Source organism: Nylanderia fulva, unplaced genomic scaffold (assembly GCF_048542155.1).
Source record: "Nylanderia fulva isolate GAGA-0341 unplaced genomic scaffold, ASM4854215v1 Scaffold119, whole genome shotgun sequence".
Lineage (NCBI taxonomy): Eukaryota > Metazoa > Arthropoda > Insecta > Hymenoptera > Formicidae > Nylanderia > Nylanderia fulva.
In genome coordinates, this window is record NW_028189398.1 from 144,253 (window position 1) to 159,962 (window position 15,710).

Genomic DNA, 15,710 nt, shown 5'->3' on the forward strand with positions numbered 1-15,710 from the left:
TGGTTATTCACTTAACCTCTTCACAGTGTAATGAAAATAAGTTTTGTGTCATCTGCATGTGATGTGCATATATGCACAAAAATTGATTTATCCATTTGCGATTTATATGAAACTTAATATGGTTATGATTTTTGAGGTTGGCTGAATTCGAATATATTAGAATTTCAAAATAACGGCTCCAATATGGCGGATTAAATTTGAAAAATGATTGGATTATTACAAAGAAGCGTACATCAAAAATTATATTAAGATCGTTAAATCAAAATATATCTGAATTTTGTTACTCTAAATGGCAAATCAAACTTTGCTAAAAAGATATAATAATTTATTTTATCAAAAACATTATATCAATACTTTTAGATCTACCATTTAAAATTTTGAAATTCTGATTTCATATTCCGATTAATCTGAATTTTAAGATTAACCTTAAAAATCTCGATACGAAAATTATTACGGAGATCTAAGAAGCAATTTTTTACACGCGTCTTTTTTCCATGCATATATGCTATATACGCTGAAGGGTTCGCTTAAATCCCCTATATCAAGATAAGATTCGCTTGAGTTATTCTCGTTGTAACGATACGTCGACCCATTAACGCTCGTGCCATATAACGTCATATCCGAAATTAAAGCTTATCTCGTTTAGCGCCATCCTCGTTGAAGAGAGAGAGGGGATGAAGTGTTTAAGGATGCGACCTCATCCTCTCGCGCGTTATCAAAGTAAGATAAATAAAGTTCGAGATTCTATCTAAAGTTTAATCCCGTAGTCGCGAGGAGCCTATATCGAGCCGGCCGAAGGGATGAGGGATGAGGGACCGCTTTACATTGTCGCCGTTAACTTATCGGCTCCGACCTGGCCCACTTTCCCGCACTGTCGCCATTGCATTGCGGGCGCACTCGATCCAGGCGCGTGAACTTGATATCCCTTTAAGAATAACATAACCTCACCGAGTGTGAATTTAGTGCTCGTAGGCCGGCGGCACTTCCGACAACGCGTTTGTCGTCGGATGCTTGACGATGGCACGTCCGCTCGACTTCACTCTTTTTTCACCCCTTTCACTGCTCCCGGAGTATCGTTCTCCTGAAAAGGGGCGAGAAAATATTTCCGATCTACGGAGGAGAGACGGAATCAAATAAATCTATTTATACGTCCGCGCCAGCGGGTGAACGCGAAAAATGTATGTGTGTGTGTAAGCGCGCCGGGTTTTCCTTTCCATAAAAATTGTCGTTTTTCTCTTTTTGTGTGCGGGGAAAAAAAATCTTGTACATTCGAATATATATTTCAGTCACGATCCCATCGAAAACGTAAAGCTGTCTCGGCCGCCTGTGGGAACTAATTAATAACGTTGTCCATTGATGTATCCAACAGCGCACCGTCATGTTATCTTCTTATAGGATTGTCGGATTGTTTGAGATAATCGGCAAAATTGAGATGAAAAGGACCGGTTTATAGGGGCGAATAGGATTGATGGTGTTCGAAATGGATAAGATTGTACAGATGTTAATGGGGCTTAGGAATCTACTCTATAATGAACATGAATTTGAGTTTAATGCGGCTATATGAGAAAGAGGGAAGAAAGCGGGGGAGAGAGAGAGAGAGAGAGAGGGAGGAAAAGCTCGCAGTATTTCGGGAATGTGTGAAACAGACCTGCCAACGCGATACATCTACAAGATGAACTATGCTTGAAAAGCAGAGAAGTTACATTGTTGTTAATAATTGAGAAGTACGAGGCGAAAACAGTGGAGATCGCGCGGCTGGAAACTTTTTTATGGGGATTCCTAAGCTGGGAGAAAAAAGGAAAAAAAACAACAAGGATAAGGGAGGAAAAACGAAGGAAAATAGTGGAAAGAGTCAACTGCGCAGAGACGCGATTCGCTCTACTAAATTTACACACGGATATAACTTTTTACTTTTAACATGACTGCTCAACTTTGGGAAGCCAGATATCTCCAAGTTTTCCTCGGAGATAATTTCTCGGCTTCTTTCCTTTTTTTTTAGTTGTCGGTTTTTGTTATCCCAGACAAACTTCCGGTACACTTGATAAACATTTGCGAGAGACTTTGCATGTTCGTTAAATTTGAACGAGAAACTTTTGTAAAAATATATGTGTTACAAGAGGAGAACCGCGAAAGAATGTATATGCGTACAAAACTTTCTTCAAAACTATGTTGAATCTGATAAGTTAGAGAGGGAGAGGAAAAGGAGAGGCCGCATGGCAACATTAACCGTTTCACTCAGTGAAATTTCAAAGTTACATCGAGCAATAATTTTAACCCTAGCAAAACTAGAGAGATGGTTGTAACAATTTCGAGAAATGACTTATTCTAATTTTTATTTACAATTTTTTACTATTTATTATGTTTAGAAATTTAATAGAAATCAAGACTTGTTCCTCTGTTACATTTGAAAAATTCTTTTACGGTAAATTAAGGGGATTCATTATGATTGTCTGTTTTATCGATCAAATATTATTTTCGTACTTCTACTTTTTGTCCTATTAATTTGGCAGATTTAAAAATGCTTCTCAACGATTGCAATACACGCATAAATGATCTCAGGGAATTTCGATTTTATATGAAAAACGAGAAATAATTACGAAATTATATTTTTCCTTATCAACTTTTATCTCAATGTGACGTCTCGAATGACAGACGAGCTGTCAACTCGTCATATTATGTGCTTTTTTATAAAAAATATACATTTTGTATGAATATAAACACAAAATCCCTGGGATTAAGATACACGAAAAAAGCATTGTTATCTTCTAAATTTAGATTAGAAGTCTAATATAAAAGTATAGTTTGTACGTGTGCATGCGTTGTAGGTATAATAAAAAAACCAGCAATATATATTTACGTTCAAATCTATATAATAGTATTAAACGAGCAAAAAGTGACTCTACGACATATATTTCTAATATACGTTTGATCTGGATGATTTATAATGTGAAATTCAAAATATCAGTAATTATTCTTCGAAAATTAGTCGATAATTACTTATATTTCCAAAATGAGAGTGCTACTATTTTGTTAAAAAAAAAAAAAAAAAAAAGAAGATCGCATTTCAAGGCAATCAAACCTTCGCGAAATTAAAGCTATGAAATTTGAATCACGCTTCGATCGCTTCGTTGTCGCGATTGGCCAATGCGTCAAGAACGAGCTCATAAAACGACCTCGTACAGTACTTGAAATGACGATCGATGCATTCCCAGTTGACTTGCTACCTTTTAGAAACGTCAATCGTTGTACGTCGGGACGTAGAATGCGACGTTTATTAAAGCAACGTTCCTTGCCTAAAGCAACTCTCGTTCGGAGTTTCCGCAATGATGCGCAATGAAATTTAAACTCTCTGGGCGTGGATCTAATCAGAATTCCGGGAAGATTCTCTGTTCCGAGCGCGATATTAATACAGAACTGAAAGTAAGTTGCTCCTTCGGACCGTTCAAACGTCAACGACCTCGGCGGTATTAACGAGGCGGAAGTCGAAATAATTCAACCATTCCTGTTCACTGCTCGTTGCCTCAGGACTTCTTCGGCGAAAACTTATTAGGATGATTATGCAATTACACGAATCCTACGACCGTAAGAGTTTTCCGCGAGAATTCATTATGTCAGTCATATCGGGAGTTGGGGGATTAAATCTGTTGATTCATGAGAATAGAATGAAGGAAATGGGATGGCGTGAGAGTAGGACATTATAAAATCTCCCGTTGGGATCTCTCCTTCTTCCCCTTCTCTCTCTCTCTCTTTCTCTTTAAAGGTTAAATGTAACGTCGATACATTTTTAATCGCGTATCGCTCGGGCCATCGCGCGATTCCCGTTTCACGAGCAAATCGTTATTCGGTGGCATTTAACGCTCAATGGATTCGTTTGAGAGAGCCACTTTCCAGTCTCATTGTCAACAATCTCGACCGGTGGCTTCAGTTGCACTCTATATGGAAAGAGGAATGAAGAGAGAGAGGAAGAGGGAGAGAAAGGAAACGCGGTATTGTGTCGTGCCAAGTACCTTGCCGAGATGACCTACAATTGCTGTTTAAGTGGTCCGGTACGAAGCCAATTATTACACAGTCGTAAACGGTCGTGTTCAATTTCCGGTCGCGAAAGACCGGAAGGAGAAGAGAGCTTTCGGGGTTGCCCCGTAAGGGCGCTGTCCTGTATCGGGACAAACCCAAACTGTATATACAAAATCCAAAGTTGGATCCCAAAGTTTATTCCTCCGTTCGAGATTATGGGTTTATCCTTTATTGCTGTACTGATGAACTAGTGCGATAAGTTAGAGTAAGACAAATATATTTTGTTTCACTCTAACTTACTGTAACAATCTGCACTAGTTCACTAGTTCAATAATAAAGAACAAACCCTATTATTCCTTATAAGATTGTACACCCCTTGATTTTTTAATTGCGCTCCTCTCTTGTTCGAGATTGGGTTTATCCTTCATTGCTGTACTGATGAACTAGTGCAATAAGTTAGAGTGAGACAAATATATTTTGTTTCACTCTAACTTACTGTAACACTCTGCACTAGTTCACTAGTGCACCAATAAAGAACAAAAACTCTATTATTCCTTATAAGATTGTACACCCCTCGATTTTTTAATTACGCTTCTCTCTCTAATTTTAGTCTCACGCCGACAATGATCACTCCTTGTTCCGACCGGAGTGACTCTCTCCTTTCTTGGTCTCTCCGTCTCAGGCCAATTCAAACCGTTCTCATCCCTAAGAACGGGAGGGAGTTTGTTAGCTCGATCCTCCATCGCACTGTTCCTCCAGGGGGATCTTCACCAGCGCGCGCACATCAGCCACTTTAACCGAGGGTTATACCCTATCGGCAGAGGTCGTCAAGAGAAAGGTGCCTTCAGGGGGATCTCTTCAGGGCGCATACACAAACACACTTTTAGCCACCTCTTTTCAGCCCCGATAATGCGATGGTACTCGCCCGTTCAGGGACTCGCGAGAAGAGGAATATCATTTTCGCAATTTAACTCGGCGGTGTTTATTACCACCGTTGCGATATCGAACGCGAGCCAGTTTAGACACTCGAAGAGAGGGACAGAGGGGGATGAAAAAGGGGGAGGGGGCTCGGCCCGCGTGTGCGCGTATTATATTCGACGAAAATTTCAAATACGATGGCGTTCCAATAAAATGCTCGATTTTACACCCCTCGTTGGATACCGTTGAAAAAAGTCAAAGAAACCCGACTCTATGAAACGGAGAGATTTTAATGGCGCGTTTTTTTTTCGGTTACATTCACTCGAATAAAACGGAAGAGAAGATTCATGTAACTATAAATTAAAAAATACGGGTTTTTTTTTTTTTTAAATAAACAAAATCTAATTCTTTTTAATTTCATCAATTCGAGAATCGTTGCTACCACATACATGCGTACGAGTTTTATACATTTTTGGCAAACCGACTCTCTCTCTCTCTCTTTTTCGTTGTAGCTGTTGCAATGTAAAAAAAATGCACCAGCATCGATTTTAATATACTACATTTTACACATTGCATACATATCGCATTTTGCTCTTTTCTCTTATGGGAAGTATAAACGACCGTCGAGAAAACCGATTGTTCCTAAATAATTAATCTCGTTGAACCTGGCTGTACCGCGACCGCACTTTATCCGTTTTTATTATTAAATATATTTTGAACAAATCAATATCAAAAGCAAAACTGTCAGAAATAAAACTAGCTAGTTGTCGAATTTTCGGGAGACGAGACAAGGGAAAGGGGTTGAAAAATGGTGGTGGACGGCGCAGTTTGTCAATTTTTCACGCGATCGCGCCTCTCGGCCATCGCCTTCGAAGAACTTGTTTTTCTCCGAGACAGGGAGAGAGCGAGAAAGCGAGAGAGAGAGAGAGAGAGAGGCTCCCACCCGGAAGTAGGTCTGGAAGAATCTACAGAGATAAATGCCCCTTCCCCCAGACGTGGGGGATGCTCTCTCCCTTCTATCGATCCCAAAAACAAATTCGGGGACACAGTTCGAGAACTGTAAAAAATTGACCAAGGGTGCGCGGCGACGCTCTCTCTCTCTCTCTTCCTCTTATGTTAGTGCCGGCCAGTCATGCGCGTCACCGTTTAGCTTAGCGTCACTCGCTTTAACCCCCTCACTCGCTGTCTCACCCTGAGCCTCCTCTATTTATAGGAAGAACAATTTCTATTCTTCGCGAATATAGCTTTTGCGCGACACACAGAATCGCCGGGAATTTCCCCAGGAATTTTTCACGGATAACTTCCGCCAAGTTAAACGGAAAGTGCGGGATACGAAATGATATCTTTACCTTCGCGCAAAAATTTGTAATTCTCTGCACGGCGTGTGTTTTTCCCCTTTTTTCCACTCTCGCGCGTTCATTAAGATTTTAAGGATGTACGGAAGATATCTAACAATGATACAAAATTCATGAGAATTATGAGATATACTAAAGCTACTGTTCAAATTTGGATTTAATTCACTAACTCATTTAAAAGTTATTGCGATTTAAATTTCCGCTAGTTTTACATATAATCTTATGAAAATTTGTTACTACGATCGATTATATTACGTTAAAAACATCAACAAAATGGTATTATGTAATTTCAATTTTTTACATGTATAATTGGAATTTGATAAACAATGTTGCAAAATTATATTAACATTCACTAAACAGTCTGGATGAAAATAATAATAATTTGTTGAAATTAGCTTTTTCTTCGATTACTGAACATTCGGTTGTGTCGCTGAAGACAATTAAAAGCTAGGAAATTAAATTAGAGCGATTTTAAGCCAATTTCACTAACGTCAGTTAATTTTAAAACCTCTATCTGGTTAAACTTGTGTATCTTTGTTTTTTTTTTTTCAGATACGTTTTTAAAAAGAGATAAAGATATAATTTAACTGGAGATTAAAGTTAGATGAAATTGGCTCTTTCTATAAGATGTACAAATTTTCTATAAGATGAATAGCGTCGATTCTTTTGTCTCCCATATATCTTTGAAGGGATCCTTCACGATTGTCTATTTTATCAACCAATTATTATTTTCGTGCCTTTGTCGCATAAATTTGACAGAATTGCTTCTCTACAATTGCGAATAATTACGAAATTACAGTTTTCCTTATCAACTTTTATCTTAATATGACGTCTCGAATGACAGACGAGCTGTCAATTCCTCATATTATGTGCTTTATATAAAAATATACATTTTGTATGAATATAAACACAAGATTCCTGGGATTAAGATACATAAAAAAAAGCATTGTTATCCTCTAAATTTAAATTAGAAGTCTAATATAAAAGTATAGTTTGTATTACACGATTCGTATGTTGTGTGCGTGCGTTGTAGGTATAATAGAGCAAAAACAGCAATACATATTTACATTCAAACCTATAAAATATTAAACGTAACAAGAAGTGACTCTATGCGTGCCATGAATCTATAAATTTTTAATACATGTTTGATCTGGATGATTTATAATGTGGAATTCAAAATATTAGTATTATTCTTCGAAAATTAGTCAGTAATTACTGATATTTTTAATTCCAAAATAAGGGCGCTACTATTTTGTCAGAGTTCCATTAAAGTTAAATAAACTCCCAGCAAACACAGTATATAAATGTTATATACTTAAGCATGTTACATGTAACGTATATGTTAGTTGTAATTTCCCACTTATAGATATAACATTTTTAATATTACATATATTACATTGTAGTTATATTGTCATTATATACCAAATAGCACATTGATGTGTTGATAAGTCAGTGCTATCTTGGGATATAATGACAATATAACTACAATGTAATATACTATGTTATATTAAAATGTTACATCTATGAATGGAAAATTACAACTAACATGGATGTTACATGTAACGTACACGTTATATTACCTGTTATATTGTGTTTTATTATAGCAATGTAACAATTATATATCGGTGTTTGCTGGGCTCTTGACTCTTTCTGTAAGATGTACGGATTTTCTATAAGATGAATAGCGTCGATCCTTTTGTCTTCTACATATATATATCTCCCATGTATCCTTAATCATCAAAAATTAAATTATTCACAATTTATCAGTCCTGGATCGGGATGTGGAAGATATAGATGAACCGAGAGGAAAAAATACTACCGATAAAAAAAACATAAAATTTTGAAAGCTATATATATATATATATATATACCCGTCGCAAATGGGGAGAAAGTTCATGATCGAGTAGGGTTTAAGAGTCGGGGCAGTATTGAATGATCCTCGTCGACGTGATCGTTTGTAAGATAGATATCGCGGACAATGGGCATTCATGTACCTTCTCTCTCTCTCTCTCTCTCTCTCTCTCTCTCTCTCTCTCTCTCTCTCTCTCGAACAGGAGAACAGCTTCGGGGCAATCTCGATTTCTGCGACTTATCGCGAGCGGTAATACACTTGTCGAACCGTATCAAACTACTTCGCGCGTCGAAGCCGCGATTGTTCGCTCTTCGATCTCTCTCTCTCTCTCTCCCTCTTGCTTTCAGAGTATTATACACGAGATAACGCTTTCATGGAAAGTCAGTGGAAAGTCTTGTAACCGTGAAATCTTTATTGGAACTCTCTTGAATTCGGTATCTTCTCGCCCTCTCTCTCTCTCTCTCTCTCTCTCTCTCTCCTTTTAAGAAACATGTTACCCAAGTAATCAAGAAATATGTTACAAAATAATAGAAAATGTGTCACTGAAAGACAAAGATCACGGGTCAAGGACAATTTAATACAATTTTGTAGAACTGTGAGCGTACAGAAGAAGTAAAAATGTACAATGCCCTAACAATTGAGGTAAAACGATGTGAAAAATTGAGACGTTTAAAAGAACATCAAAAGAATATGTTATGATGGTAATACTGAAGAAGAGCTCCGTTCTCTCTGATTTAACAATCTTGTGTATTGGTGTGTAAAACGCGAAAATTATATTAATTATAAAATTATATTATATTAATTATATTCATCTGTAAATTAAAAACGTCGCTCTCAAATAAGGAAAAAGTGGGTTCCCTCTTCTCACTCCGCACAACCGGCTTTTAATTTACAGTAAACGTGTTATATTGATTTTATCTTGACACGATATCCGATCAAGACTTAGGCGTATATTTCTCCGCTATATTAATAAATTAATTCTACCCATATAATTTCGATCATTCTTCCTCTTCTGGCGTACTCCGAATCTCTCACCGGTGTCATTTTTCTTGTAGGGAACTAACTTCTGTTGGAAATTGTTCTCGTAGAAGAAGCTTCGAGACACTTGTGCTCGCGTTACTTTTTTCCGAGTTTTAGCTATCATATTTTCGACACGTTTCGATAAAACGTGAGAATTGCGACAGTTTATTCGCGCGCGAATAAAACCGATGCTCCGTTTTCCTCGCTTTTTTTCTAAGCCCCACTTATCGGAGAGTCTTATCGAACAATGATGGCGACACACTCAGGAATTGCCGATATTAAAAAATTGGGCACTACATTTCATTATGTTTTATATATTTTATCCAGGGTGAAGCGCTTGATTCACCAATCCGGAAAAAGAGATCTTTAGTCTTTGATTAGTCGGTCAAATTATGCACTTTAGTGAATATATTTTTGAACATAAGATTATATATAGAAAGGTTAAAACATCCGATTAGCCTACGTATTTCTCACAGCTACCCATGATGCATTGCGTGATTTAAAATACAAATGGTGATATATTGATGTTAGTTGCATTGTAAAAAATAGATAATTGAAATTGGAAAAATACAACACTATTTTATTAACTAACTTATTTATGTCATATTTACCAATATTTGCATTTCTTATTATATTGACAATAACATAACCTAATAATCTAGAATGCTGCCATGTAGTGCACTTTCGAGTTATTGTTCGCGATCAACATCGTAAGTTCGTGAAAATACGTGTGTGAGTATATTCATTAGTGTCTTTACGTCTTTAATTATCTATATAAATCCGATCGCGTCGCGCGAGGTTGACCTCGTTTAAAATCACTAGATTTACAAAGTGCCGCAATTGTAACGAAATTCCGCCATTTTGGTTCCATGCTATACGACAATTTCAGATTTATTACACTTAAATGTATTTTATAATTTAATTTTTTTCTGAATAAAGAAAGATAAACTTGTAAATTAAAAAATCGTATAAATATCTAAGTAGCAAGCGTACGTCTTTTTGACGTCGTTCGACGACAAAATGATGTCATTTTGACGTTTAATGACGTCAGTTTGCTACTTGAGTAGCTTACATAAAGTGCGTATTCTTTACATTATCCGACACCATTTTGTCTCCAATAAGACAATAGATTGCGGTACTTTGTATATCTAGTTTGACCTCGTCGGCCGCGAATCTCGCTCGACGTTCGTTCCTCCGAAAGCGCGTGACGTCACAGATCCGACTCGAGCCACCGAAAGTTCGCGCACGAGGGTGAACCGGACGTTTTCGACGTGAAAATTTCCGGAGTTTTTTGACATTGTCGATCATATTCTAAGCGAACTATTGCGCGTTTCCGGTCGTATTTCCGCATCATCGCGTCGAAGTATCGTTATGCGACGAACTAGGCTCGTAAAAATCGTAAAAATCGCAGATTGACTATGACAAACGGTCGCGCCGCCATACTGTCAATTTTTTCTCCGAATAACTTTCGCGGCGTCGTCGAAATTCGCGCTCGACAATAAATAATCGGCGAAGCTTCTGCGCGATCTCCGCATTTTTTTGTCGTTGAATATTCAGTGAAATATAAAACATTGTAAAATATAGTGTCCAATTCTTGAATATCTGACTTCTGAGTAGCGTCGCCATCGTTATTCGATAAAACTATATGTGAATATTTATTTATTATTCACTAGTACTATTTTTACTACTAAATTTAATGTAAATAATAATTTTATTTTTCGAAATATCAATTATTTTAAATTTTAATCTATATAATTTCCATGTATTTTATTTTACAACTCTGCTGTTGCGCATCGTATCGGCGAGTCTCATCAGTTTTTACTTAAATTTTAGGTAATAATTCTATTGAAAATCTCTTATCTGAAAATCTTCGATTTTATTGAAATTTTATAATATTTATATTTTGTGGGTGAAACACGAAATTAAAATCCTCTTCCTTCTGTAAAATTTTTCTACATACAATTTTAATTAACTGATTCGTGTTTTACGCATAAAAATAAACAATATCGTAAAATTTCAGCAAAATTGAAAAAAAAACGAAGTTGTCCTTCAGTATTACTACTATAATTAATGTGAATTAGATTTGTTTAATTGATGAGAAAACTAATAAAAATCTTTCCTTTTGCACGAAATGAATTTGACGTCAAAAAAATTAAAAAAAAAAAAAGAGAAAGAGAGGAAAAGATTAAGATAATCTGTGAATATTAAAAACCACTTGCGCGAATATATTGCAGCGTTTGAAGGAAAAAAATATGGCACAGAAAATTTGAAACGTATAATGTTAATTAAACCGTTGTCAAAAAATAAGCGCGAATCTCAGAAGGGAGGGACATCAATAATCGAAAGTTTCCCTTTTCGCTTTCCCCTTTCAATGAAGCTGATGATGAAGGTGTGTAGGTGGCTTAATTCTCGTACAGCGACTTACGCCCGACTCACGCGACTTAATTAAAGCACGGTATAGAAGGCGTATATACTCTGTGTGTCGCTCCACCGCTACTTAATCCATTCATAATTTCATTACGTTTCGTCATGGAGTAATTAGATAGATTAAACAGATAGAATTGAAAGTGCGCGTCTTTAATTAACTTTAAAACGAAAAATAGAGTTTCGGCTCTTTTTTCCCTTCCGTATAAACGCGTTTTGCGCGTTTTCTCACCTTTTGATCGCGACTCCGCTCCGTCTATATATAAAGGGGGCGACATTTATTTTTCATTTCCTGCCGCTAAGTTTTGCAGTATAGCAGAGCATGCGTTATATCTATCGATCATCGGGCGAAGGCTGCCTCGGTGCTATGAAATTTAATAAAACATCTCCGCGAGAAACCAAGATACATTCGCAATCAAAGCCTCTACCCATCCATTTGCATAAATTGAATTTCGATTAATCGAGAATATATATGTATATCGTATATTATATACCGCGCGATGTCGCGACATAGCAAGAGCGCGATATAATGCGAAATTTGATTAATTGTAATACAATTAACGTAAATATTGAGGCTTTTGCGCCCGCACGCTTGTGCGAGTGTCAACGACCGCAAAACTGAATTACTCTGAGGTTTTAATCCCTTTACTCGCTTCCCTAGGATATACAGAGTGCCCCAAATCTACCAAAATCACCCGTTAATGGCAGATTCCTAGGATCATTTATTAGGCGATTTTTCCTCAACGAAAACGTCGAGAGGCAAATCATCATTTTTTGCAGGATCTCAATTTTTGCCACCGTGTATTCTAAGCCTTAAATTAAAATTCTGTTAAACTCTGAAATTATAACCGAAGAATGTAATTTTTTTATTAATAATTTCCACAAGGCTTAGTTTGCGAGAAACCCTTTATTTTCAATCGTTTATAACTCGAAAATGATTGTGTCTCGAATCTGCCATTAATAGGTGATTCCGTAAGTCTAGGACACCCTGTGTGTGTGTGTGTGTGTGTATATACACCGAAATTTAATTTCAGAAATTTTTTTTACCGTCACGAATTATAAAGTGGCGTCGAGAATTTCCTCGAGGGCGCGAATTTTCTCATTCCGTACGATTTTACTATTTCCTACATACATATACGTACATTTGTACAGCAGCGATAAATCTAGAAATCCAATTCCCCCTCCCGCCCAGGAGGAACTTTAAAATCTTTTTCCGCTTCTCGCTCAAATTTATCAAGCTCGAATCTCAAAGTTTTCAACCAGTAATAGTTGTAAATCGGGTATCTAATTCCGGCCGTGAGAAAATCTTTTCGATCTTATCGAATTTCAATCTCTCTTTCTCTCTCTTTCTCTTCCTTCAGGCACGCGACAATGACGAAGTCCAGAAGTCTCTTTCCGCCGCAAAACCAAGACTCACCGGTATCGATCCGTAATCGCTCTCGATTCCTCTTCTTGCGCTTTCGCGCGCGACGCGAATCCTGCAGTAGGCCGGCGATAGGAGGCACGAAAACTCTGCCTTCAGTCCCTTCTCTTCAGCAAGGAATGGATCCTCGCGCGGACAGCAAGGCAGCACACGGGGCGAATTATCCCTCGCACCTGGATCATCCCTCGAATTGTCATATCTCGCGCGCCGTCACTCGCCGAATATCGCCAATTCGTCCCCTCCCTCGGACGAAACCGCTTAACGCCCGGAAATTAACTGATTACGATAGCATCGTCGAACGCGCGCGTGGCACGAAGGGAAAATATATATGTACACCATCCCGCGTCTTGTAATCCCATACATTGCCCTAACAACACACATCCCGAAGTTGTTCAGAGAACATCCTGAGGATGTTCGAATGTCCTCTGGACATCCGGAGGATATCCTTTGAATATTCTCTGAATGTTCTCTCGATATCCTCTGAATATTCTCTGGATATCCTCTGAATATCCTTTGAATATTTTTCGGATATGTTGTGCTATTAGAGTCCCGGATCCGGTCTTTCTCTCTCTCTCGCGTCGACCTTCGTCTCCTCCGCCTAATATCGGCGACCGGCCAGCAGTAATTCCCCGAGCAGCGGGGAAATTAATTACGAGCCGTGCCGACCGCGCCGACCAATCGTCGCGCGCCTCCTCGGGATACTCGCGGGACCCAGCGCGGAATGTAATCTTCGGCCCTCCTCTCCTCCCCCTCGTAGTGTGCGAGGAGACAGAGATAGAGAGAGAGAGAGAGAGAGAGGAGAGAGAAATTATCTAAATTGGCGAGGAAGAACGCACCCCTTTTCGCGCGATTTAATTAATGCGATGCTCTCTTAGTCGCTCGCATGCAGGTGTTTCGCATGATGCGGCGATGCCTGACACACTCATACATCCTTAATAGCGCAACATATACGAAAGATATTCAGAGGATATTCAGAAGATATTTAGAGAACATTCGAACATCCTCAGGATGTTCTTTGAACACGTCTTTGAGATGTGTGTGCTGTTAGGATTGTGTCATCCCGAGGACGTTCAGAGAACATCCTGATGATGTTCTCTCAATATCCTCTGAATATTTTTCGGATATGTTGCGCTATTAAGGAACATACGCACACCTGCTGCGAGGGAGCCAACATTCGAACATCCTCAGGATGTTCTTTGAACACGTTTTCGGGATATGTGTGCTGTTAGGATTGTGTCATCCCGAGAACGTTCAGAGAACATCCTGATGATGTTCTCTAAATATCCTCTGAATATTTTTCGGATATGTTGCGCTATTAAGGAATATACGCACACCTGCTGTGAGAGAGCCAACATTCGAACATCCTCAGGATGTTCTTTAAACACGTCTTCGGGATATGTGTGCTGTTAGGATTGTGTCATCCCGAGGACGTTCAGAGAACATCCTGATGACGTTCTCTAAATATCCTCTGAATCTTTTTCGGATATGTCGCGCTTAAGGAACATACGCACACCTGCTGCGAGAGAGCCAACCCCCCTCGACGCACACTTCTCGCTTCGCTTCGCTCCCGCGAGGAGGAGAACGCACGCGGTCGGGGAGGCTCGACCAGGCACGACCGGCACTCGACGGATCTCTGGACCGCGACACCACCGACCGCCGCCAGACACGTCGACCGCTGACAGACAGTCGGCTCTGACAGGCAGAGAAGCTCGACGGGTCGCGCGTGCCAAAGCCACGGGTGATTGACCGGGTTTTAGATCCGCGTCAACGTGGATCAAGGTCTGCAGAGGAGGGTAGGAGAGGAATTCAAGGGGATAGGGTAGGGGGCAGAAAGGGGAGCGACTCAGCCACACGTACATATATATATATATATATATATATATATATATCTAATAGCACAATATATTCAAAAAATATTCAGAGGACATCCTCAGGATATTCTCTAAACGTCTTTGGGATATGTGTGCCGTTAGAGAAATATGTATATATACAGCGGCCGTCGAATGTCGGAATCTTGGAGCGAAAATAACGACGCACACTATTGCCTGCACTAGAAGCGCGATATTATAGACGGGACGTCTAGAGACGGGCCGCAAGGTTAACCAGCCGCCGCCGCGCGGATAGGGTCGATAGGGGTTTCCCCGCCGTCCACGCGCCGTCGAAAGGAAGGCCGTCGTTCGTTCGCGTCGCGCCTATAGCGTGGCCTTACTACTCGCTCGCTGGCGACGTCGCGGCGACCGGCGCGACGTCATCGCCACGACGACAGCGATTTGTGACGCCCTTCACGACAGAGCGCTTTCTCTCTGTCTCTCTCTCTCTCTCTCTCTCTCTCTCTCTTTCTTTCTCCAAAGAAGAGTTTCCACGTACCACGCTTCGTCGGGGTATGTATGTGCGAGCGCGCGAATGCCGCCGCGGAGAGCAGCGAGATGATGAGGGATCGATCACGCCGCCACGACGGCGCTCTCGCACGGTCGTCCGCCGAACTGACGAGCCACCAGCCACCCTGAGAACTGCGGGCTCACCGAACTCGCGGCGGCTATCCCCTCCCTCGCTACCCGCGCCGCCAACCCCTATCGCCTGGCCCCCACCACTGGGGATTCTCTGCCCGAGACTCTACCCCACCACGCTTTTTCCGACCTTCCCCGATCCCGCTTCTGCCCCTCTTTTCATCCGAAATACCCTTTTCCCTCGGCCACCGCGAAGG

At 39.7% G+C, this 15,710-nt stretch overlaps 1 protein-coding gene across 4 annotated transcripts in view; it reads right to left on the reverse strand.

Moving 5' to 3' along the window:
- The window catches only part of GABA-B-R2 (gamma-aminobutyric acid type B receptor subunit 2), a 61,005-nt gene extending 45,507 nt beyond the window's left edge, over positions 1-15,498 (reverse strand). The window contains exons 1-2 of one of the 4 annotated variants that reach the window (XM_085490103.1): positions 15,374-15,498; positions 13,001-13,179 (exon numbers count right to left, since the gene is read on the reverse strand). The gene's annotated coding sequence lies outside the window, so the exon portion shown is untranslated. Of the gene's footprint in view, positions 1-13,000; positions 14,888-15,373 lie in introns of those variants that run through there. The other 3 variants (XM_085490098.1, XM_085490090.1, XM_085490096.1) reach the window with 3 other exon arrangements.
- Between the last annotated feature and the right edge of the window lie 212 nt (positions 15,499-15,710).